The sequence below is a fragment of the Myiozetetes cayanensis genome, unplaced genomic scaffold (genome assembly GCF_022539395.1).
Source record: "Myiozetetes cayanensis isolate MyiCay16 unplaced genomic scaffold, myiCay2020 scf1, whole genome shotgun sequence".
Lineage (NCBI taxonomy): Eukaryota > Metazoa > Chordata > Aves > Passeriformes > Tyrannidae > Myiozetetes > Myiozetetes cayanensis.
In genome coordinates, this window is record NW_026086604.1 from 48,923,972 (window position 1) to 48,947,231 (window position 23,260).

General features: G+C 43.9%; 1 protein-coding gene across 22 annotated transcripts in view; it reads right to left on the reverse strand.

Annotated features, from left to right (window-relative positions):
• The window catches only part of EPB41L3 (erythrocyte membrane protein band 4.1 like 3), a 141,412-nt gene that overhangs the window by 81,675 nt on the left and 36,477 nt on the right, over window positions 1-23,260 (reverse strand). For 11 of the 22 annotated variants that reach the window (XM_050305389.1, XM_050338769.1, XM_050337148.1 and 8 more), the window contains exon 1: window positions 14,472-14,617. The exons of 1 other annotated variant lie outside the window; for it this stretch is intronic. The gene's annotated coding sequence lies outside the window, so the exon portion shown is untranslated. Of the gene's footprint in view, window positions 1-12,134; window positions 12,251-13,634; window positions 13,656-14,471; window positions 14,619-14,896; window positions 15,036-23,260 lie in introns of those variants that run through there. 10 more of the 22 variants (XM_050329861.1, XM_050330658.1, XM_050334623.1 and 7 more) reach the window with 5 other exon arrangements.

The following is a 23,260-nucleotide window of genomic DNA, read 5'->3' on the forward strand; positions in this document are numbered from 1 at the left end:
CATGCTCATGCCAGCAAGGACAGAAAACACCATCGGCAGATAACCAGCCAAAACTGGCAAGATAACGGCAGATAACTTGCCAAAATTGGCAAACACCCAAAAAATACCAATTTTTTATATGAAGATCATTCATTTATTTTTAAAGCAATAAATTATACTACTTTATACATCACAGCCATACATTCATTATGGAATTAAGTGCAGAAAAGCTAAATTACTACCTTTTTGCAACAACCTCCATCTTGTAACACCCAGAAGTCTCATAGGAGACAGTTTTGTAGCTTATTAAACTAAATACGTTTTTGTGTTCTACAAGGTTTCATTGTCAAGGAAAATCATGTACAGCTATAAATCTGTGAAATGTATTATAAATAATGCCACAGGTTCAAATCAGTTTGATTGTAATGGAGAAGACGATTCTCTTAGTTTATTCTTCAATGCTCAGGCCACAGACGATTCTCTTAGTTTATTCTTCAATGCTCAGGCCACAGCAGTCTGCAAGGTACAGCAAACCTATTACTGCAGCTGAATAAAAGGCAATTTCAAAATTCACATAAAACAGAGATAAATCCAAACTTCTCTATTTAGGTTGTTACCTTCAACAGAGACACCAAGTCACTATTGCACATCTGTTTTAAACACTCTTCATAACAAAAAGTCTGGATTTTTGATTTGGGTTTTGTGGGCTGGTTGGGGTTTTTTGATTGCCTTTGGGTATTTGGGAATTTTTTTTCTTGTTTGTGGGGTTTTTTGAGGGGTGGTGTCTTTTTTTTTTTCTTCTTCCTAAAAGATGGCTCATGTTATAATTCTTTTTCCTTTCAGATACTCTAGCATGTTAGAAAGCAGATTTGTTAAGTCATGTATGCACCTAGCAAGTTTAAGTCTGGCACACATCCTTTCCAACTCCTCCTCATTCAAACAAAATTTATATAGTGACAAACCTGTGCCATAGAAGAAAAAAACCCTCTATTTTGCTATTTTCAGAACAGACTGAATGTACTTGAATGAAAAAAACTGAACTCAGTTCCTAGAAAAATGACAGAAAGGGAAGACTGATTCAGCCTTAACACTGTGTTGGCTGTAGCCATCCTAGCAATTTGCACCATTACTAACCTCGGAATTGGTGCCTGAGCTCTGCAACAGGATTTATGAGCACCCTGAGCTGAACTATTTCCCAATGTATCGCTTTTAAAGGCAAAAGGATCCGGAATTTTCTTCAAACTACCAGTGTGGGTCTGCAACACAAAGTAGAGGGTGCTTACAAACCCTACACTCCATGGCATGGGTTTTTCACCTTGTTTTAATTCACAGGTCTTGGCAGGCAGAGGCAGGGTGCTGTGTAGGACCAGAGCAAAGCCAATTCAAAGGACGTGAATGGCAGGGCCTCAGCCCAAATATTTCACTGTACAGATCTCCTTCTCTCAGGCCAATGCCACTCACCTAATGTGGACATGGGTGTATCCTTCTCTCCTGGTTTATATTTATCCCTAGCCTAGGTGCTGTTTTCCAACAGTAAACACAAGCTCACCAGTGCTCAGGACTCTGAAACTAAAGAAGGAATTTTCCCCAACTCTACACATACCTCTTCGCGTGTGCGAGACATTAAAATGACACAAACTGGGTTCACGTGCTGAGGAACAAAGGCCTGGAATTTTTGAATGTTCAAAGCCAGCATATGTGTAGCCTTACACTTATCTTCTATGTGTACTTTGCCTCTCTGAAGCCTACAGCACAGCTGTCACTAACATTCACCCCTTCTGCTAACACTTTCCTTAATCCCTAACTGACTTCCCAGCCTATAATTAAACTTTCCAGCTGCCACACTCAGAGATGGCACCAATATCCATCATTTACATCTAAGTAGTCCCTAGAAAGCTCTCTTTGTGATTTCCAAGACCATGGGCTAGGACCAAAGCCTCTTACATTTACAGGTTTTAGGCTAAAAACCATTCGTTTGCTTACAAATTGTCCCATCTTTTACTACGGAATTTAAATGGTCCAAGTAGCATTATCTTAATAATTGAACTCATGCATCTTTATAGTGCAAATAGGTGGAATGCAAAGAGCTTGAAAACCGATGGCTAAACACTGCACGTGTTTACATGTTTTGTATGGAAAATACACCAAGAAGAGCTGTATAACCAACATCATTTACAAAGCTGTTTGATTCAAGCCCAAAGTTTAAATAGGAACCCTGTGACAAAAGAATTAAGATTTGGAAAGACCACCTGAATAGAAGTAATGAAAGGCTTAATATCTAACTTTAGATTGCAACAGTAAATTGGGGTTAGAACTTCAATCTTGAAAAATCTGTTTGTCTCACATTCATGTAAATGATTACTTGAGCAGCAGACCTGGTTGGCAACATTTTTGTCTGGTGCTATTCTTGCAGTATTCAAGAGGACTTCATATTTTATGAGAAAATTACTGGCTTCACCGTTGAAAAAGGAAGGGAGAGGACGTCTAAAGCAAATGCTGTAGTTTTTCGTGGCATGACATAACAAGACCCTGAAGCAGGTCAGGGCAGGGTAACACTCAGTGTACAAACAGTATGGGCTTCAGGACACCCATCATCCACGAGCCCTTCAAATCCAGGGCAAGAAAACCCCACCAGACAGCCACAAAACCCAGTTACTTTTGTGGGCCTCAAATGTTTTGGACATCTGCTGAGACTCTGAGCCCACAGAACCCCCCAGCCCAAACCTGAAGGCTAGAGAACCATGCACAGCATCCTCGATCCCTGAGTTCTGCAACTTCGCGCACCACAACCAGAAGCCTACATCTCCACATACTCTCTGCTGTAGAGTAGGGCAATATCTGTTTGAGTGCTGAGCCACTACCACTGAGAACAGCAAGCAGACACAAAGTGGGGGCACCTTCAGAGAAAAGGAACCCATTGGTTTTCAATGTTATCCCAGTGGTTAACAATGTAACAGTAAAGTTTTAATGAATTTCAATAACTGTGCAGGATTTATCAGCTACCAAAGGCTATTTTGTTAGGCTACCAGGAGATTATTCATTCAGGTTTTGTCAAGTCTAAAAGCATTACTGCAAAGTAAAGAGATAATGCCAGACAGGTGCAAAAATTCTAAGCTTGGACAGCTATGGCTTGTTCCTAGCAGCAAGGCAATAAAGTTCAATATTTTAAGAGAAAATGAATACACTTTCAGTTATAGCTAAAATATGGGTGAAACTTTTCTCCCTCCTTACGCTAAACATATAATTTCAAAGGTGAATTTTGAAGAGTGCACGTTACACTTTTAAGCTTCAAATATGTATGTGTTGAGAGGTTAGGAGAACATGAAAACAGTGTTTCATTGAAACCCGTTTGTCATTTTTAATCACAGGATAACTCTAGAAGAGGTGTGACTGAAGCAATTTAAATTTTCACCTGACAAACTGAATTATTCATATTTGTGGCGCCTACGACAAAAGACCAAGCAGAGCAGTCAGTCAGTCAGTCAGTCACCAGCCCCAGGAGCAACTACAGAAAATCCTTGAGAAGGGGATGTTGTGTCTTGCAGCTCCCAAGGATGAAGTCCTGCACCGTGCAGGCACTGCAGCCAGAAGAGCCCAGGACCTCGTCCTTGTCCGCACTGCTATCTCCTACCTCCGGTTTTCCAAAGCAGGAGATGACCTTGGGCAGCCCCACTGATAAGAAATGCTGTGGTTTGCAAGGAAGGTGACAGAGAAACAAAGTTAAGGGCTTTATCTGCACCTGGAAAGAGCTGTTTGTTCTGTATTTGTGGCTCTGGCAGGGAGAGCTAAGGAGTCCTAGGAGCTTTTTACTTGTATCTAAATGAAAGCCTTACCTATTCCCAGTCACTATTTCGTTTTCTATGGAAGGCAACAAATATTCCAAGTTCACACTAAGTTTTCAAGGAGTTGTCTTTTTCTGACAGAGCGCACTTGTCACGATGCCTTGTTACTCCAGTTCTGGAAGATACCATGTGTTTTGCAGAACTGTTATCTTCAATGCTTTATATCACTATTATGCACTAATTTTGTATCTCTCTCATATTAGTGATCCATAGTTCCCTTATTATGTGTCTAAGCAGAGTTCAGAAAGAAATAAAGTTTTAAGAATTTCCACAGTTACTTAAAATGGGGTTTCCATGCACCACAATTTCAGAATACTGGGATAAATTAGAATAGGTTATCCAAGGTCTTAAAATTAAGGCCAAAACCAGGATTCCTTGCCTGGAAACCTAAAGTTGTTGGGTTAAACACGCCTCTGGTCAAAGAGTGAATTCTGCTCAGCCCACATCTCCAACTAGTATGTTTTCAAGTAGGAAATAATTCCACTCATTATGTAAACTCTTACTCAGACTCTTGTTAATGTTTGTGCTATCCTTTTTGAATTTCTGGACAGTTTCTTTCAGGTTTAGCAGCCAACACTTAATTAAGAAATATTTAACTACTAGTATTTTTTAAACAATGTCACTTATGCAGAAATAATTGCCTATCACATCTATTTTACAAAATCAAAACACAGTCAGTGGAAAACAGATATGAAATGCTCGCCTTCAGCTGAACTAGTTTTGTTTAGAAAATGAACAGCCAATGTATTTCCTTGGTTGAGACTTTGATCTGTTTGCCAAGTCCCATCCTGCAGAGATTTTTCTTCTTACAACATTCTAGGTGCAGAGGGCACTATCAAGGAAGCACACTCACAATTATGCAGGTTAAGAATAATGACAGCCTTGGTATGCCTTGAAAGGTGGCAAAGGATTTTTAGCAAAGTACATGATGCAGCACATAGTTAATGTCTCTATTTTAGACTGGAAGCTAGAGAACAATGGATATCTTATGACAATTAGTTACTTTAGCACATGATGGTTTGCTGCCACATCTTCTATTGCCTGCCAGCACTTTTGTTACTTAGAAAAAAAAAAAAAAGAGACAGCAAGATTTCTTACAAATCTATGGAGATATCAAACACTTGTATAGATTTTCACAAAGTGGTTAAAAAAAGGAGGTATAGCTACACTGACAGCATTCTTCAAAGCAACATCACAGGATCAGAAGGTCATGGGAGGGCATCTTTTTTCATACCAGCTATCTTGCTTTTAGATAGAAGAAACACTGGTAGGAGTTAGAAAGGGGCTCTTCAGGTGATGGAAAATGCAGGACACAGGGAAATAGGAAAAGTGCTATAACCAAACTGCTGCTGGGGTGAGGCGAGGTGATTCAGAACAATAAGAGATGGGGAAAACACAGTGATCACGTCTGCACAGCAGATTGGTAAAAACAAAATTGGAGCAGAGGAGGGAGGTAGTCCAAAGCCAGATAAAGAGTTTACTTTAATAGAGACACTCCTCTTACAGAAGCTGCTGATATCCTTCTGGTCAGTGTAGCCATCTTGCCTCCATGGGTAATAACCAAAACCACACAGTCTGCCCTATACTGGCAAGAGACATTTTATTTCTGTTCCTATAGAACAGCAGTGGGAAGCTGGTAAAAATTTAAAAAGAAGGAACTTTTTTATTTTTTCAGCTCTGCATCCCTAATTTAATCACTGTCCCCTCAGGCTGAGAAAAGGACTGGTTTTACTGTTCTGCATCACTACGTTGGCAGAGATGCTGCACAGTACAATATTCATGGTTTATATATGATACCAAGTGTAAGAAAAACAGTTTTGAGTTCACACAATGAAGAACAAGTCTAGAAATCTGAGTCACAGAACTAGCAGATTAGGATAAAATACTTTCAAACTTTAAGTGTGAAGTTCTGGGTGGTTTGGCTTCATGAGAACTATTGTGAATGGATAAATCAGAAATAACAACCTCAGCACTAACACTTAGAAGAATAAGGTAGGCTTTTCAAGTATATTTTGTTTTGTTTAGTTTAGTTTAGTTCTCAAGTAATTTAGTTGTATCAGCATTTCAACATCACAATAATTGTGTGGCCTATTTAGTTATGTGCAAATAAAAGTAAGTAACATTGTTTATGCAGACAGAAAGCCTAGTTGAATATAGTTAAATATACTGGAGAAGGAGATGGGCACTGCCTTTTCTCCCTGCCTTGGACAACCAGTGAGGGCAGAAGCACTGTCTGCTGGCTCTGCTTCTCCAACCCATTACTGGTGTGAAAGGATTTCCAAGATCAGAATAAACTGAGACAAATCAGCTATTCTCTAGTTCTTGAGAGTGTCCTTAAATAGGGTGGCATGAGAAGTGGTTGCGAGTCATGGTTATCTTTTTTACTTTTTCCAAATATCTACTATAGCCCATGAATAGAATGATTATAATCTACACGTATGACTAGTGGCATTGAGGGCAGGACTAAGCACAGAATACAAACCAGTGTCAATACCAGATCTAAACTGGCACAGAGCCTGTCCACAACCTCTGTTTGCTGCACTTAGCACGCTATCCCTACAAGTAGCTGACGAAACCCCAACAGAGTGCTGGCACAGTATTAAAGGATCCTCCTAATTGCCATGCCTCAAATTCCAGCTCTAAGCCTGCTAAGAGAAAGTCTGCAAAACTCTTTAATAAATCATAGAAATCAGAGATGGAAATTAGGTCATGTCACCCACGTCTCCTATCCGCACTGTGAGTTTGTTACCCATACATAGCTGCTGAGTGCTCTGTCTCGACAACTCCTAAATGATTCAAGTGCTGAGGTTTCTCCCAATTCCCCAGGCAAGCTGTTACACAGCCCAGTGAACCTTACTGTCCATGCACTTTTCACTGACCAGCCTCATCCTCTCCACACCAGTTTTGCCTTGGTCCCATTTTGTTCTGTTCCTATTTTTATCTCACTCCAACTCCCTCCAAATCTGCTCTTGATGCTACTTCAACCACCATCCGGCAAAAATTGTTGCTCAGGAAACGTTCTTCTGCCTCTCCTGTAATACCGCTGTAGTGTGCTGCTATTTTTAGGAGAAGAAAGGAGGTGGTAAGGGAATGAAAGGCTGCCAGCTCCAGCTGTACAAGAATAATGCTCCAGTACGTGGAAACTACATTACAGTGTTTCTCTTTAAGCACATATAATTGACCGAAAACTTACAGCCTTCTGGAACGATCCAAATGGGAGAGACAGAAGAAACGGAAAAGACAAATTCCAAGGTTAAAAAAAACCCTTGTCATCTCACTTCACCTTTCAACCCCACAGCTGGGCTTCTCTTTCCAGGGCTGTTCTTGAGATTTTATAACGGCATTCTCCTAGTGAGAAACATGGTTAAAGCAGTCACATACTGTCATTATCCTAGAATCACAGAATTGTTTGGGTTCAAAGGGACCCTAAAGATCATCAAGTTCCTACCGTCCTGCCGTGGGCAGGGACACCTTCCACCAGACCAGGTTGCTCAAAGCCCCATTCAACATGGCCTTGAACACCAGACAATGTTCTCAGATGAGATTCTTGAGATGTCCTGCACAGGGCCAGGAGTTGGACTCGATGATCCTGATGGGTCCCTTCCACCTCAGCATATTCTATGATTCTATGTCTTCCAGAGATGGGGCATTCACAGGTTCTGTGAGCAACCTGCTCCAGTATCTCACCACCCTCACAGTAAAGAATTTTCTCCTAATATCTAATCTAAACCTGTCTTCTTACAGTTTAAAGCTATTCTCCCATGTCCTATCACTACATGCCCATGTAAAAAGTCTCTCCATCTTTTCTGTAAGCCCCCTTTAATTACTGAAAGGCTGCAATGAGGTCTCCCCAGAGCCTTCTCTTCTCCAGGCTGAACACCACCACTCTCTCAGCCTGTCTTCAAAGAAGGAGTACTTCAACCCTCTAATCATCTTTGTGGCCCTCCTCCGGACCTGCTCCAACAGGTCTACACCTTTCCCGTGCTGAGGACCCCACAGCTGGACAGAATACTCCAGGTGGGGTCTCACGAGAGTGAAGCAGAGGGACAGAACCACCTCCCCCAACCTGCTGGTCACTCTGTTTCTGATGCAGCCCAGGATGCAGTTGGCTTTCTGGGCTGTGAGCGTGCATTGCTTCATCACGGTGAGCTTCTTGCCCACACTCACCCTCAAGTCCTTCTCCTCAGGGCTGCTCTCAATCCATTCCTCAGCCTATATTTGTGCTTGGAATTGTGCAGGATCCTTGTGAAGGACCTTGCACTTGACCTTGTCGAACTTGATGAGGTACATCCAGGCCCACCTCTCAAGCCTTTCAAGGTCCCTCTGAATGTCATCCCTCCCCTCCAGCACGTCAACCGCACCAAACAGTTCGGCATTGTCAGCAAACTGTGTGGTGTGGTTCATTATAAAACAATCAATTGAGAAACCTGCTTACAACAAGAGGCCACTGTGCCTTAGGCCAGACCCTTAAGTGGAAGTGAGACCTGTGTTTTACACCTGCATCAAGACAGGATGATGTGCTGACCTCCGAGAAGGCAGCTGCCCATCATTCCCCAACCTCCCTGGCAATGCCAGTGCCAGATGCCCCACACAAGGCTCTGCACAACCAATGCCTGGACTATCAAGACCATCTGGCCAAACTAAAAAGACCCTGGTTTCCTGAGTGCACACGTTTATACATCAACCACTACCTTTATCAAACCTCCTATTTACTGATACGAAAGGTTAAGAACCACTACTAGGATCAAACCAGAGGTACTACATTTCTTGATACAAATAATTCCCACAGGCAAGTGGCAGTGTTTCTCTGCAGAGATGCACATATCCATGTACTGACTCCAGTGCATCTGTGGGGCACCCTCAGCAATCACACTAGGGAGCAGAGGGGTTAAGTGCTGCCTGTCCCAACACTTGCTCTGCAACAGCAGTAATTTAATTGAAAGAAAACAGTGATAAATTGAGTTGACCTGGTGAAGTAATCATCTCCAGGGTCCTTACAAAGATTACAGCTTCCTGACCAAAGCTACTATTTGGTTGGGTCAGATTTTGATACCTCTATTTAAACTGAATTGAGCCTTGCTTCACAGACAGGCTCACCGATTTCTGTGGGAAGACTGGCAGATTAAGACACTCCCCAACGTGAGTCAGGGTGCAAGAACAGGTCTCTCAGTTAGCATAAACATATGTTTCCTAGGTCTGGAAGAACTGGGTGCTTTTTTTTTCTTCCTTCTTCTGTTCTTCACAGCCTGTTTACGTTTGCTGGTTTATTAAACAAGATTTTATTTGCAGCCAGTATGTCCTAGGAAACAGGAGGTGTTACACATAATTGCCCTTAGATTCATAAGGAGTAAACAAGGTAACCTCCACCAGGGAGTCCTCCTGCTCCATTGGTACCAGTAGTGTCATGTTCCCTGGCTGCCATGAGCAGTGTCACCTCCTGCCACCAGTGAAAGGGCTGATGGTGCTCCCCAGCATGTGGCTGCCTCCCAGGATTTACTCATCTCCTCCAGGGAGGTAGAATGCTGAGGCTGAGACTGCAAGGGATGAAGCTCTGAGGAAGAGGAACATGAAGGAATAATCCTAAATGGGGAGGAGGAGAAGGAAGCAGATGCTTGGCCACCTTCCTGAGTAATGGAAGAATGGACAGTGCCAGAGGCTCCTGTTCCAGCAGGGACCCCACCAAGGAGCCCAAAGAAAGGCGCACGCAGCCAGGAAAAGTGGACGTGTGGTGGGAGTGACAGGCAAGAGCCTGATGGGAGGAGCAGGACACAACTAAAGAGGAGAGCAAAACTACAGATGTAAGTGTGCTTGCTCTGGTGTGGCACTGGCCGAGGGACTGGTGTTTTCCCTATCTCCTTCCCATCAACAGCCCACTAATCCTCAACAGCTACTGTCACCTCAAATTATCCCCCCACTTGCCACCTGCAGCCCATCTGGGAACAAATCCCAACCCCTGCTTTAGGAAAAAGGCTGAAGAAAAGCCAAGCAATGGATGCATGCTACTCCTTGGTAGTCTCAATTTTAACAGAGAAACATCAACCATTCTACACAGGAGCTTTCTTCTCTCAACTTTCACTCATTAGAGCCATGCTATGACTACTTTCCCCTGTCACACTTGCCAATAAACAACTGTTTCATACAAATATGTGCATGTGAGCAGGTATCCAAAATTATATCCTGCTTTTTTCTCTTCACATTCCCTCCCCCTTCCTAAAAATATTTATTTATATTCACATATGCTTTCCATTTATTCTAGCCCTTTACTCCGACACATGCTCTGACTCCTCATTTTCCACATTCTTCTTTAACCCTCTCAACTGAAAGACTTTTCTCAGTGGGATAAAACATCTGGTGGGTGATCCTGATGCAGATTTCAGTACTTCTTTTGTTTCTCAGCTTGCCAACAGATCAGTTTTGATAGGTAGTGAAGCCACTGGAAAGAATTCTCTGTCTGTGGCACACAAAGTATTTCCAAGATCTATAAAGGAAAAGGTAAAAATTTAAAAGGCCTATGTAAAAAGTTTCCCCCATCCCTTTTTTTATTTTTTAGTTCTATGTACTTTTTATTTATGTATTACCCTTTTCTATCCTGTATCCCACAGGATGCGAATAGATTATTATACTTTCCTTTTTGCTTTTATCCACTTTATTCAAGAACAGTCAGCTCTGCTGATACAAAGACCAAGTAAAAAGTAAAGATAACATTCTCCTCCAGAGACAAAAAGCTGACAATTATTCAAATTGCATTATATCAATTACTCAGGAAGAGTGCAGGAGATACCAATTTTGCCACTTATACAGCACATTGTCTCAGATTAACTCACTTGTCCCAAATACTGACCCATTTCTGCTTCTCCACGGATACTTAGTCCTCAGCAATCCTCCCGAGCTTCCTCTGCACCGATGCTTATGGTGACGATGATTGAGAAAGGCATGGGTGGGAGCAAAGGGCCTGTAGGTTTTCTATTACTGAAGCCAAGATAAGTGCTTATGCTCCTCTTCTGCACTACCTGGGCTCTTTATTTTAAGAAATAAACAGATCTTTCAGAGATCTTTCTAAAGAAAACAAGCATTTCTCTTTGGGTGTTTCCAGCCAGCTAATGCAAGAGGAAGTGCTGTGTGTCCATATATGCGTTTAGGCTTTGACCATTCCCCAGCCACTATGAATGGCTAAAACTGGAGACCGAAAATTTAAGAGAAACATGCTATAAAAACTAGCTAATTTATCATTCTTTCAGTGGTTCGCCTCTTTTAAAGACTTCCTCTCTGGTACTGACTCAAAACTGCTTAGTGATGTTTATTTAAGTCTAGTCCTGGGTAACACTCTTATATACCCTAACTTTTGCACCAAATAAAACAATCCATTGTGATTCTTCAGGATAAACATATTTTCAGCCTAATTTTCAACTTAGTTGACAGCAGTCATAGTTTTCAGTTATATGCATGCATTATATTCACTTGATTAAGAGAGAAATTCTGTTAGAAGAAAACACTTTGAAACACTGCATTCATAATGTATTCCTATAACATTCAAACACTGCAGTCATAACATATTTCCTGTAAAAATGTGATAAATAAGACGCTAAACTGCGATATCATGGGTCCATGCTATACACAATGAAAGATCACAATCCTGCAGACTCACAACAGCCCTCTCTGCATGGACCGACCCTTCATCGTCAAAGCCCAACATATACTGAACATGCACTGAACACACAGAGATTCCCACCCAAGGATGTATTTTGATGTAAAAAAAGTCACATAGTTACTTTTGTGGTTTGCATTGAAAATGTTGTAGCTTGAGAAATAAAGCTGATGCTTCATCTCATGAGAGACAAGTAGTCTTTTATAACCGCTTATAAATGGTTTGACGTTTTCCCTCAGACAACAAGCAGTCATTTACTGGTACATGAGATTTCCACAAAACAAGTCTGAATGTCACCCACCGTGAATAACACATTTAACACATTTCAAGAACTTTCTGTTAACTCAAGATCATGCCTGAAATACAAAGAAGTGACATTTTACATATTTTAAGAAAATAACCATGCATAACCCCCATGGAATTCACAACCATGCATCAAACAACAAATCTAAAAACCATAGGCGTGACCACACTGCTGTGGGACAAATCTCCTACCTCAGTATCCTTACCTATACCCTTACCCATAAAACCCCTCCCCAGACTTCAAAGAAAAATCTGTGAACAGTAATTTTTTCTCATCAAAGACTAAATATTCTGCAGGTTTCCACTACAGACAAGAAAAGATTTCACCCAGTTTAACTGAAAAATTACGTAAGTTGTAGCTTCACCTTCACTTGCTCCTCCTCAGAAGAGAGAACAAAACCCCAACTCAAACCAGACCTCTCCAGTTTTGGTGCAGCTCTCCAGCAGTCAGACACAGCCCTACCCAGTGAGGAGCCGCCAAGGCAGAGGCGCAGGGGGAGGCTGGGGATGGGTGCCACACCCTGCGCCCCCCCCCTCCCCCGCTCCTCCTCCTCCTCCTCCTCGAGGCTAAACCTGCCCACCGCAGCAGCGGATTCCCATCTCCTGAGCTCCTGATGCGCATCCGACCAGCGCCTCGGTCATACGGGGCAGCCTTTGGGGAGAAAAGGCCGTAAGCTGCGCCACTTAACGGAGGGATGCGGCTGCGGGCAATTAGTCTGGGGAGCGGCACGGGCTGTACTGGTCTGATTAAATAAAACTAGTGTATTTTTAATGCTTCCCGATATGTTTCACGTTCTCTGCTGCAGCAAGCAGGTCTGCAGCATGCCAGCGGCTCATGGAGCCCTCCTGTTCATGCGCTACCGTCAGGAATAAACTTCCAGTGCTCCTACTCTAATGCGGTGCTCTCGGGCTCTCTTCTCCTCCCCTTATTGCCATGCAGGTCTCATGCTCGCATTAGAGCCGAAACTTTCCAACCCAAGGAGACCAGCACAGCAGTATTTGCCTATACTCTATTATGCATGTACACACACAGAGGTGCAGCAAGACCAGTGAATTTAACCACATCAGCGATGCAGTACGATGATCTTGACCTTTTAATACTCTATCAAAGGACTCTTCTCCATAGACTTAGAGAAAAAGCATACATTCGATTGCACCTGACCTTTACTGGTCAAAGCCTTACGTATTTTGCTTATATTCTTATTTTCTATGAGATTTAGTTGCTTCCTTTAATACAAATCTTTCAGCTTTCTATGGACAGAGAGAAATAATGACAACATAATAACTCAAATGAAAAAGGTACCACTTAGCTCACCAGGCTGTAAAAGGATGGATGCACATGGGGCACACCTAACCTTGAGCCTTTTTTTTTTTTTATTATTTTTGGCAAGCGGGCCTCTGACTTGCAATCATTTTGACAGAGAAGACCTCAAACGTAAGTAGGTTCCCTTCAACTTACAAGCAGCATGCATGTTCAGTGGAGGAAATACTTTCCATCTCTGCCTCAAATACGGGCACATGCTGGAGAGCAGGGGTGAGTGACAACAGCCTTAACCCAGCACCTTCCTCCTCCAGCATAGCCCCAAAAGAAATTAAATCAAGACAGTGCAAGGCCAGATAAGGATGCTTTGCTACTGCGATCATCATAGGAGTGCGAGTTTGTAAGCTTCTCGGTATATGCGATAAAGTTTCACCTTTGAATGAAAGATGGGACAACCGAAAAAGACAAAATGCTATTCCACCCACCCACCCCAGCCCCTCTCCGGCCGCCCAAGGGCGAGGGGCCGCACCCGGGATGCAGACGCACAGACGGACCCGCTCAGCCCGCCCGCTGGTCGCACCCGCGGCTTTTCTATTCCCCTTACCCCAGGGACCTGACCGAGCACCGACACTTCTACACCGCACTCCGCAGGGCCTGGCGCGGGGATGGGGAGGAGTACGGGGATGCAGCGTCCGGGCCGCGCTCCCGCGCACCTGGAGCCTGTGCCGGGCCGGGCGGGCAGGGACGCGCGGTCCCCGGAGCGGGGCGGAGCGGGGCAGCCCCGGCCCGGCGGGGCCCCTCGCTGCCGGCCAGGAAGGGGCCGGCGCGGCGCTGCCACTGCAGCGGTCCGGGGCTGCGATGTGCTCTCCGTGCATAACCACACCCACCGCATTGCAGAAGCCACGGCCCGGGCCGGGGTGGGGGGGGTGAAGCCCCCCCGCCACCGCCAGTGGCGGAGCCCCGGCCGGGCCCCTGCACCGCCCAGGTGTTGTGCCCCCCAGGTGAGCGGGGCAGCGGGCACTCGGGGAGGCACGGCCCCAGCGGGTCTCGAAGTGCGCCCTACCATGCCAGACCCCCCGCGCTCTGCCGCCTACAGAAGTTTCCCACAGAAATGCGTATCGCCCTAAAAAGAATTAAAATTGGAAACCTCCCCCTCTCTCCCCCATACTCCGACAGAGCTGCGGCGGGAGCAGCCCAGTCTGTGTATCCCCCGCCACCCTCCCCGCTCCGCGGGGGGCACCGCTCTCTGTCCACCCCCGGCGCCCTGGCAGATCCCACACACCGCCCCCCCAACTTAAAAATGGCTCCTAAGAATGATGTGTACATATATATATATAATGTATATATGCATACACATATATATATAAATAAATACGTATATATTTAAAAGGAGGGGGGGGGGAGGATGCAATCTGCCCCCGGCCCCCCTCCCCGGGCATACCCTCCGCTTCCCGTTGCGGGGAGGGCGCCGCAGGCAGCGGTGCCGGCGAGGCGCGGAGCTCCCCGGTCGGCGGCGCGGAGCGGAGCGGCGGGGACGGGGCGCGGGGCTGATGCCGGCGCGGCGGCGGCCACGCGTCAGCAGCGGCAGCGCAGCCCGGCTCTGCCCAGAGCGAGCCTCCGCCGCTCCCCAGCAAATCAGGGCTGCCGAGGCTTCTTCGGAGAGAGGGAGGGAAAAAGGAAAGGAAAAAAAAAAAAATAAAAAAAGGGCAAAAAAAAGCGTACGCCGCGGAGAACGGCAAAAGCTGGATGCCGGCAGGTCTGTGGAGCCAGGCCTCCCGGCCTGCCCAGGCTGCCAAGGGCTGCTCCCCAGGCACACGGCACGGAACCCACCCCCGCACCCCTCCCGCCCGGCACAGGGATCCCCACCTGCGTCCGGAGGAATCCGGCCGGTTTTTGGCTCAGCTAAATGAATCCGTCTATTTAGAGAGATGAGTTTAGCTGCTGCAATTGCAGCCAAACGCCCGCGATAGAGAGGCTCCCCGTCAACTTAAAAGCAGCAAGCTGTGTACTGGCAAGGTCTAGCTTTCAATTACGCTTGGGCGGGGGGGGGGGGTGATGGGGAGGGAGGGTACCACCTTTTTCAATTTTAATTTCCAATGACAAACCCCATGCTCTTAAAATCTGAACCCTATTTTCCTCAACAACATCGCCAAACAGAAAAACATAAAATGTAGGTCCTGCCACATAGCAGCTCCCAATCTAAAAAGAGCACTGTAAAACTGAATATGACTTTCAAGTTCTCTCTCCAGTACAGACCACAACACCGCCACATGTCAAAAAGTATCAAAAATTTCTAGTGCATACAGAAGCAGTTTGGGAGGGAATTAATCCTACTTGCAACATTTCATTTTGGTAAGTATGTAGCTCCTCTTAGAGCTCATAACTCAGCTCTCCACCTACTACACAGTTGGGTTTGAGACTCTGCTACACCACGGCACCCTGAGGAACTACTTGTTTGCTTCTCCAGGGGACTAGAAGCAGCTGAACTTGCTCTTTTCCAGAGGAATTGGCCACAGGAAGGGCAGTGATGGTTTGCCTACAGAAGAGCGACGTTCTCATGCTGCACCTTCAGTTGTGGTACAGCACAGTGAATAAAATGGGTTTTATATAGGCCCTTTATATAGGGCATTTTGAGAGCTCCCAAAACTTGTGAGAACCAAATTATACTCAGGTCTCTGATATGAATTGGGGGAGGTAATTACAGGGGGCATGAGTATTGCCTTTAATTAGCAGCATCTCTGGGGGATTTAAGAAGAGTAGGAGGTTTTTATAGTAGACAGCAGCATACAATTTCTCAGTTCTGCAAAACTGTGCTGTTCTATATTTCATGTAGAATCATAGCCAGACACATACTCCACTCTTCACCTGCCATGCAGGAGTGCCACTTAGCAGATCTGGCACACCCATAATGTGCATAAGAGGGAAAGAGACTTCAAAAGAAAAATGTGTGCCATCAACTAAGAGAGGGCATACCGCTGGTCATGCAGTTGAAATAACAAGACTTGCATATTCTTCTCCACCAGGAGCTCTGGAAGCCATCATGAATCACAAGGGAATGGACTTGACAGCAGAGACACATGTTAGAGTTAACAAGGTTTGATTCGGAAAAAAGAAATATAAAAAACAAACCAAACAAACAACAAAGAACAAAAGAAAAATAAAAGAAGGACTGAGTTGTGTCTGAGTGACGCTGAACCTCAACAGAAGCTAGGAAACTTTAGATATATTTCTGAAAAAAAACCAGCAAGAATTTGCCAGCTTAACCTTTGGCAGCTCTTGCACTGCCTATTACACCACTTTTAGGCAGAGATACATCACTGGAGCATTTGCGCTCCCCAGCCACACTTGTTGTCTTTGAGCAGTATTGCAGGCAGATTTTCCCCATAGTTATACTATCTTCTGTGATCTCTTTTGTGGCTATACTGCATATATAATGTCATCTTTCACCTGAGGATCTAGAAGGCTTTCAGCATATTGATTTAACTTCAAAATATAAGGTGGTATTAACAGGCTGCTCCTACAAGCAGGAAATCTTTGCAGCAGATAAAAGCTGTACATCTGAGCTAGCAGTATGGGCCCAAGTTTCAGAGTTCTCAACATTCGCAGTATTTTTAATACTTTATTTTTTTCAATTTCAACTGTTACTTTCTAATTCCAAAGTGGATTAGTTGCCCAACTTGCCTTGACTTCTGTCAGATGGGAACTCTGTGGAAGTTTAGGTTTCCATGAGTCAACAGCTTTTAATATTATTTCTCTTTTTAGAAAAGGGTATTTTCAGTAATTTATAGCAAGCCTGAATCTATACTCTTCTCTCACAAGTGAGAAACATGAATAATCCCCCTACACTTCACTGGAGTTATTCCAAGTATGTACACAAAAGAAAGACCAGATTATAAGTCCAGGTAGCACTAGACGACACTGATCTCCTGCCTTGCTGTGGGACAATAATTTTATTTTTGATGCTTTCTCATCTTTCTGGAGGTGCTGCTTCAGAACTGAATGTCAGGAGCAAAGGGTTCTGTTTTAGTTTCCATTCACATCAAGTTTGGTGCAGCCCAAGGTAGTCCTTTCTCCCAACCAATCCCGGTTGATGCATGTCCGAATTGCTTCTGTGCTGGTCTGGAAGCCAGGCTGTCCCCAGCATCCCATCCTTTGGGTAGGGAGTCACATAGCTACTGAGACACCAGGACCCAACTGTACAAGCAAGAGTCAGAGTCACTTAGGAGACTGACAAATAACTGGGGAAATGGGTAAAATAAGTGGCAAGCTGTGCCTTCCATTCTCTTCTCTATCTATCCATCACTTCTGCTGTTCCAGTTTCTCCCTTTCAGCGAACACTTGCAATTTGCTCGGGAAAGCCCTTTAAAGGGAGGGACGAAGGGAGGGAGGGAGAGAGGGAGAAAGGCACAAAAAGCCAGGGAAGAATAAAGGCAAAGACAGCCTCTGACATGAAGCAGGTAAACTGGAGGTGGAGAGGGAGAAGGTGCCAACACACACACACCCTCCCTTCCCCATGGGATTCCAGTCAGAGGCAGAGAGCCGTAAGGAAAATAGGCCTGTGCAGAGCATTTGGCCACTACAAGGACTTTTTTTATGGGAGAGGGGAATGGGGAGACACATGGTCTCTGCCAGGAAAAGATGAATAGGCAACCCTGGAAGAACAGGGACAAGGATTATTGCCCAGCTCTGGGAACTGATGCCTAAAACATTCTTGTGATTCCCTAATTGATTGGACATGGCATTCAAAACAGCACATTACAGAAAAGCAAGACACAAAAATGCTATCAAACTCGGCGAAAGTCTGTCTCAAGTCCAGCCAATGATGAATTAGCTGGGTACAGCACTTTGAAAAACGGCAAGTACTGTAAAAGTAGTAGCATTAGTACAGCATTATTAAGAAGATACTTCTTAGCAGACAGGAGCTTGGCAATATCTGTCTAGACAGGCAGATGGGTTTGGAGTCGAGCTGATTTTTTCTTAAAATTTTTTTTTATTATTACCGTATCCACTTCCATTTATTAAAAGCAAACTGTTCTGCCCATGACTCATGCAGCTTAACTTTCTGCATGGCAATGAAACAAAATTCTCATAATTAAGAGTAATCACTGTGAGCAGATGAAGGTAAGATTTAGAAATCAGACCAAATCTTCTATTTCTGTCTTCCCTCACTGCAAACATAATGCCCACTAATTGGCCAATATTACCATTGCCTTCAAATATGTAAGTAGTAAACCTTCTGGTGAGATATCCCTTAGTCCAACTCAGTGACACTGCAGGTCAGATTTATTCTTGGCCCTGGTTTATTGACCTCAGTGAAGAGATTTATTTGGTGTTCCATCTGAAGTAAGTCTCACTCTGCCATTCAGTGCCAAATCCACCCCATTTTAAGACTACTGAAGGAACAATCAGCAAATTTGGCCCCAGTGCTTCTGCAACTGAAATCCTGCCTATAGAAGATTTACTGCAATTAATTCAGCATTGCCTTTTGCCACTTTCATATCTGTAGCTACTTTCTGACTGAGAGCATTAACTGGATTACCAAGTGATTACCTCCTGCTGTTCTCCAGCCCCATTATGAACCAAAGGTAGCCACATTTTATTGATGCATGATGCTTTGACACGTACCTGAGGCTATGTCCAAAACATACAAAAGTTAGTTTTCAAACAGAGTAATAAACTGAAGCTTTTAATCTCAGTTCAGATTTTATTTTTTAATTTATTTTGTTTATGCATAATCATTGCTACGGTTTAACTGTACTCTTATCTAAAATACATTGACTACAGGAAACTCACAATACAGAAGATATGCAATATGCAGTTATCATAAATTTATTTGAATTTCAGTAGGGTTCCTGTACAACCTAACAATGAGGGAGGCAAAGACAACTCTCATTTTCTATTGGCAGCTCTAAGACTGCAAGCTTCCCAGATGGTAACCATGTCTATGGAGGTCAGCACAGACCATTTCCCTTTTACTGTGTTGCCTTCTGTTGAGTCCATCTATTTCATTCCATGAAATTCTGGCTTTTCGTCTTCATACCCACAGTGCGCATTGTTTTGCTCTACTTTTGGGATGTTAAATGAGAAAGCCTTCCTTCTCCCTTTTTCATACCATTAAACACAGTCTTGCATTTTAGTTGCAAAGCTGTTTTTAGCTCTCCTATGTCTCCTTTTCTTCTAATTCAGAGAAGGATTTAAACAGGAGTTTACCCTGAGCATAAGCTCAAGTCTCACCGAGACAAAGGAGAATCAATGCTCACATTTATGAAGTACTATGAGAAATAGAAACATCACCCTGAATTATAACTGCCTTCTACAATCCCGTTTTAAGATACCTCTTCCTCATGACACCTATAATAAAACAACTGTTGGTGGCCAGGTTAATAGTCATAGCCCCCAGCTGCTTTTATGTAATTTGTCTTCATTAGCTGCAAGACTTAGCTGGGAGGGAAGGCATTTTAATGAGTGTTTGCATAGCACCCAACACAGTTCAACTCTCATCTTAATGAAGGTTAACAGCAATTAAGGGAAGCGCTATAGGTTCTTATTTAAAGTACAATGAATATTTATGCTTATCATCATACTAAAATGTTATTGAGAAGAGGTAAGAAGTCCCGCTCAAAAATGAACACATTTATCCTTTATCTGTATTGTCTTAAATGCTACGATGTCACAGACTGCTTTCTTCAGTGATATAAGGATTACTTTAGGCTCAAGGCTTCCTTAGAATTAAAACTTTTCTGATCTGGCACGTCTAAACAAGAACTTTAGGTTTCTTGTCTATCTTTCCTGTCACACTATCCCCCTCTATTTTTATTCTCTCAAAGTGACACAAGAGTAGAAAACCCAGATCCCAAGTTCAACAACAAGTAAACTCACAGAAAGGGAAAGGGCTGGTGTTTTTAATCTACCAAATACACTTACCGAAGGAAACAACAAAAAAGCAAAACCCTGATATAAACAATGCAATTTGTCTGCTTCTAGTTAGAAAAGTCCGCAGTTGTTCCCAGTATGCCGCCTCATCTTGCTCTTACTTCTTTCCTTGCACAAAACTTTACAGCAGAAGTGGCTGCTCTTCACAAAGCAAGGACCTGGGGCTGTGCCCGGTGGCTCAGGGCCCACCCAGCCAGATGTCGCCTTGCTCCACACAGCCTGTCCCTGGCCCAGTCTGCCACATTCTCCCAGTCAGTTAAACATCTGCAGTACCGACAGCAGAAAAGTTTCCATCATTCCCCCTATTTTCCAGTTGCTCCTTCCCACCTCTGTCCTGCCCCTTTCACTAAGCCACTACAAGTATTGATTAAAGCTGTGGGAAGAAGTAGGCAAACCCTTTCACGTTAAAGCTAAAAAAGGGAGGAGAGATGATAAATCTGATCAATTCCTCACCACAGTTCCCTGTGAGATCTTATCAATATGAGACTGAGAAGTGGGTGGTGTGATATGACATGAGCAGTGAGGATGATGGCAACGTCACACTGCTGCCTCTTTTGGGGCCTATGCCAACCTGTGCTGGCATCAGATGGTGGTGTTGGCCAACAGCCTTTATTTATGTGAGCAACTGCTCAAAATGATATCACTAACCTTCAACCCTGACCTGAGATGGGCTCCCAGGGGCCAGCCCACCTCCAGCTAATAGACAGCCTCTGCACGCAACCAGGAGCCCCTCCACCTGATGTTTATAGCTGCTCAGATGCTTTTAAAATGCACTAAAACATGCTGTAATTCATATTACAGTTTCAGTCGCACATTCAATTGATGGGACGCTGCCAGTAAAACTGAAGATAGTGAGGAGAAACCCATCCCTTTCCTTCTGCTTCAACAGCTTACTCCCCCTGCTACTTGCTCTTACTGTAAGTATTCACAGAGAAAAATCAGAGCCAAGTTTTCTGTGTTTTGCCCTTGGCAAATATAGTGGCATACCTTAACGTTAGGTGCCCTGTGTGCACCCCTCAAGTTGTATTGTGGGACAGAAAGTAGCACATTCTACTGGTTTCTTTCTAACTGAAATGAAACCAATTGCCAACTGGACACAGACCTGCGAAACAAGCCTGGGAGATCTGGGTTTGTATCTCTAAAGGCTAAATCCTCTTAATAGCATGAAAATGATACTGTTACATTCAAACTGGGGGAGGGGGGGAGAGGATGAAGGGCGAGATCAAACAACAGCAAAACAAACCATCATCTTCAACTCACAGTTAAACTAAACAAGTTTCACTCACCCAAATGACAAGTGGTATGTATTTGTCCCCTAGGCACTGAAAAATACCCAAGAAAAGCATCTCAAGCCTCTCACCCTTTTGAAAAGCTTTTTAAACTTAGCAAATAATGAGTATCATGAACAGCCTCTCACAGTGCAAATGTTTAATTTATCACACATCCCCTGCAACAATAATTTTAAGACCGGGTTTGCTCAGTCGCCTCCAGGCACTGCTCCCAGTCAGCCTGTGTGCAAACATCTGTCCAGCTGCTCCCAGAGAAACGGACCCACAGCCCAAAGTTGCCAAGCAACACCATCGATGCCTTAAGCATCAGGCCAACTTGCCTGCTTTAAAAAAGTTACTTGGAAAAAGGCTGACAGGAACGCACAAGCTTTCACAAGGACCCTGCATTTAAAAGAAGAGGTGCTCTGCCACTTTCCCAAAAATAACGTATTTACAAAAATTCTGTGAACCAAACAAATCCAGGCTGCACTCTTCCCCACATTTCAACTCATTTTGCTCAAGCTTCAGGCAAATTATTTCCAAGGTTCACTTTAACACACCAATCAGAGCACCCAAGTACCCACAGTTACCACAGTTTTAATGCTAGTTCCTCGCTCAAAACAAAGTAACAAAGAGAAAAAGTGGGACTGGAATCTCTGTTGCAAGATAAAATCATGCCAACAGTGTCAGGGCTTACAAACAGGTCTGGTCCTCAGTTTCCCTTGCCTGCTCAACTCCGATGAGACCATGGTGACTGATTGCATCAGTTTGCACTTTGCTATCTCGACCTATCTGCTTAGAAAAAATTTGCAATAGCTATTGCACCTATTAACACACACTATGAATTATCCTTTCTTAACAAAAGTAACCAGACATCGTGGTATTTGGAATTTTGCTGACGCTTGAGGCTGCTAGGCAAGGGCAATAAGGTTGGAAAAGGAGAATTTTCAGTTTAAGACATTGTTTTCTCCTGACAAGACTTATAGTTGGAAGAATAATGAACGCTACAAATATTTTCTCAAAGGAAAAACACAGTGGCATTGATATAAAGCATTACATTTACAAAATATGCAGCACACAGCTGTTTCCTTTGCAATTGCAAGAAAATTCTGTAATTCAATTAGTTTGGAATACATCCCAAAACATCCCAAACCTCTCCAATTCCAACTTTGTTGTTGAATCCATTTCTGGAGGTATGGGCCATTTCACTGCTATTTGTACCGCAGCTCATCTATAGCCTAAAAGTTAGTTTTGGCAGAAGAAAGAAGTTACAAAAAAACACAAGCAAGCCAGATAAATGAACTCATAAAACAGACTTCAGAGGGTTCAGATGACTTCAGTGAGTTGCTCTCCTACGTTCCTTGCACATTTTGGGGAGAAAAACTGTGAAGAGGAAAATTAAGTATGAGAAGGGCTGTATTCACAGGGTTTTATTACTGCTCCTTGTCCTCTACACTCCATCCTTACCCCCACCAAGCCTAGCGCTCTGAATAGGTATCTTTAGATATTTCTGCAAGGCAGGAAAGAGCATATGCAGTAGCTGTATGCATGCTGACAGGCAGCACTGCACATGCTGATTGTCTATCACAACACATGCCTCGATTAATCAAACAGGCTACCTGCCTGCTATGGTCACACAGGGCATTTAACAGCTGAGCTCCTGCCAAAGCAAAACATGTCCCTTGGAGAGACAAGGTTTGCCTCTAGGCTCTCTTAGACCACCACGGCTACACCATCACCACGCCCTCTTATTTCTCACATCGCTACCCAGGGTGGATTTGAATGCTCAGCGTCAAAGATGCTGAACTACTGTCTTGTGGTGTAGAGCCTCTATGTCTTTCCCTGCACCACCCACCCTCTGCTTTGCATTAAGCTACAAAGTCCTGCTCTATTTTCTTTTCGGGGGGATTCTGCCACCCTTTGAAGGAACCTGAAAGTGATTATACCAATGAATAATGAAATGTGAGCTATTGTTCTCACATTCCACCCAAGTGAAAAGGCAGGAGATAGAGTGGTTTAGTCTTTGAGA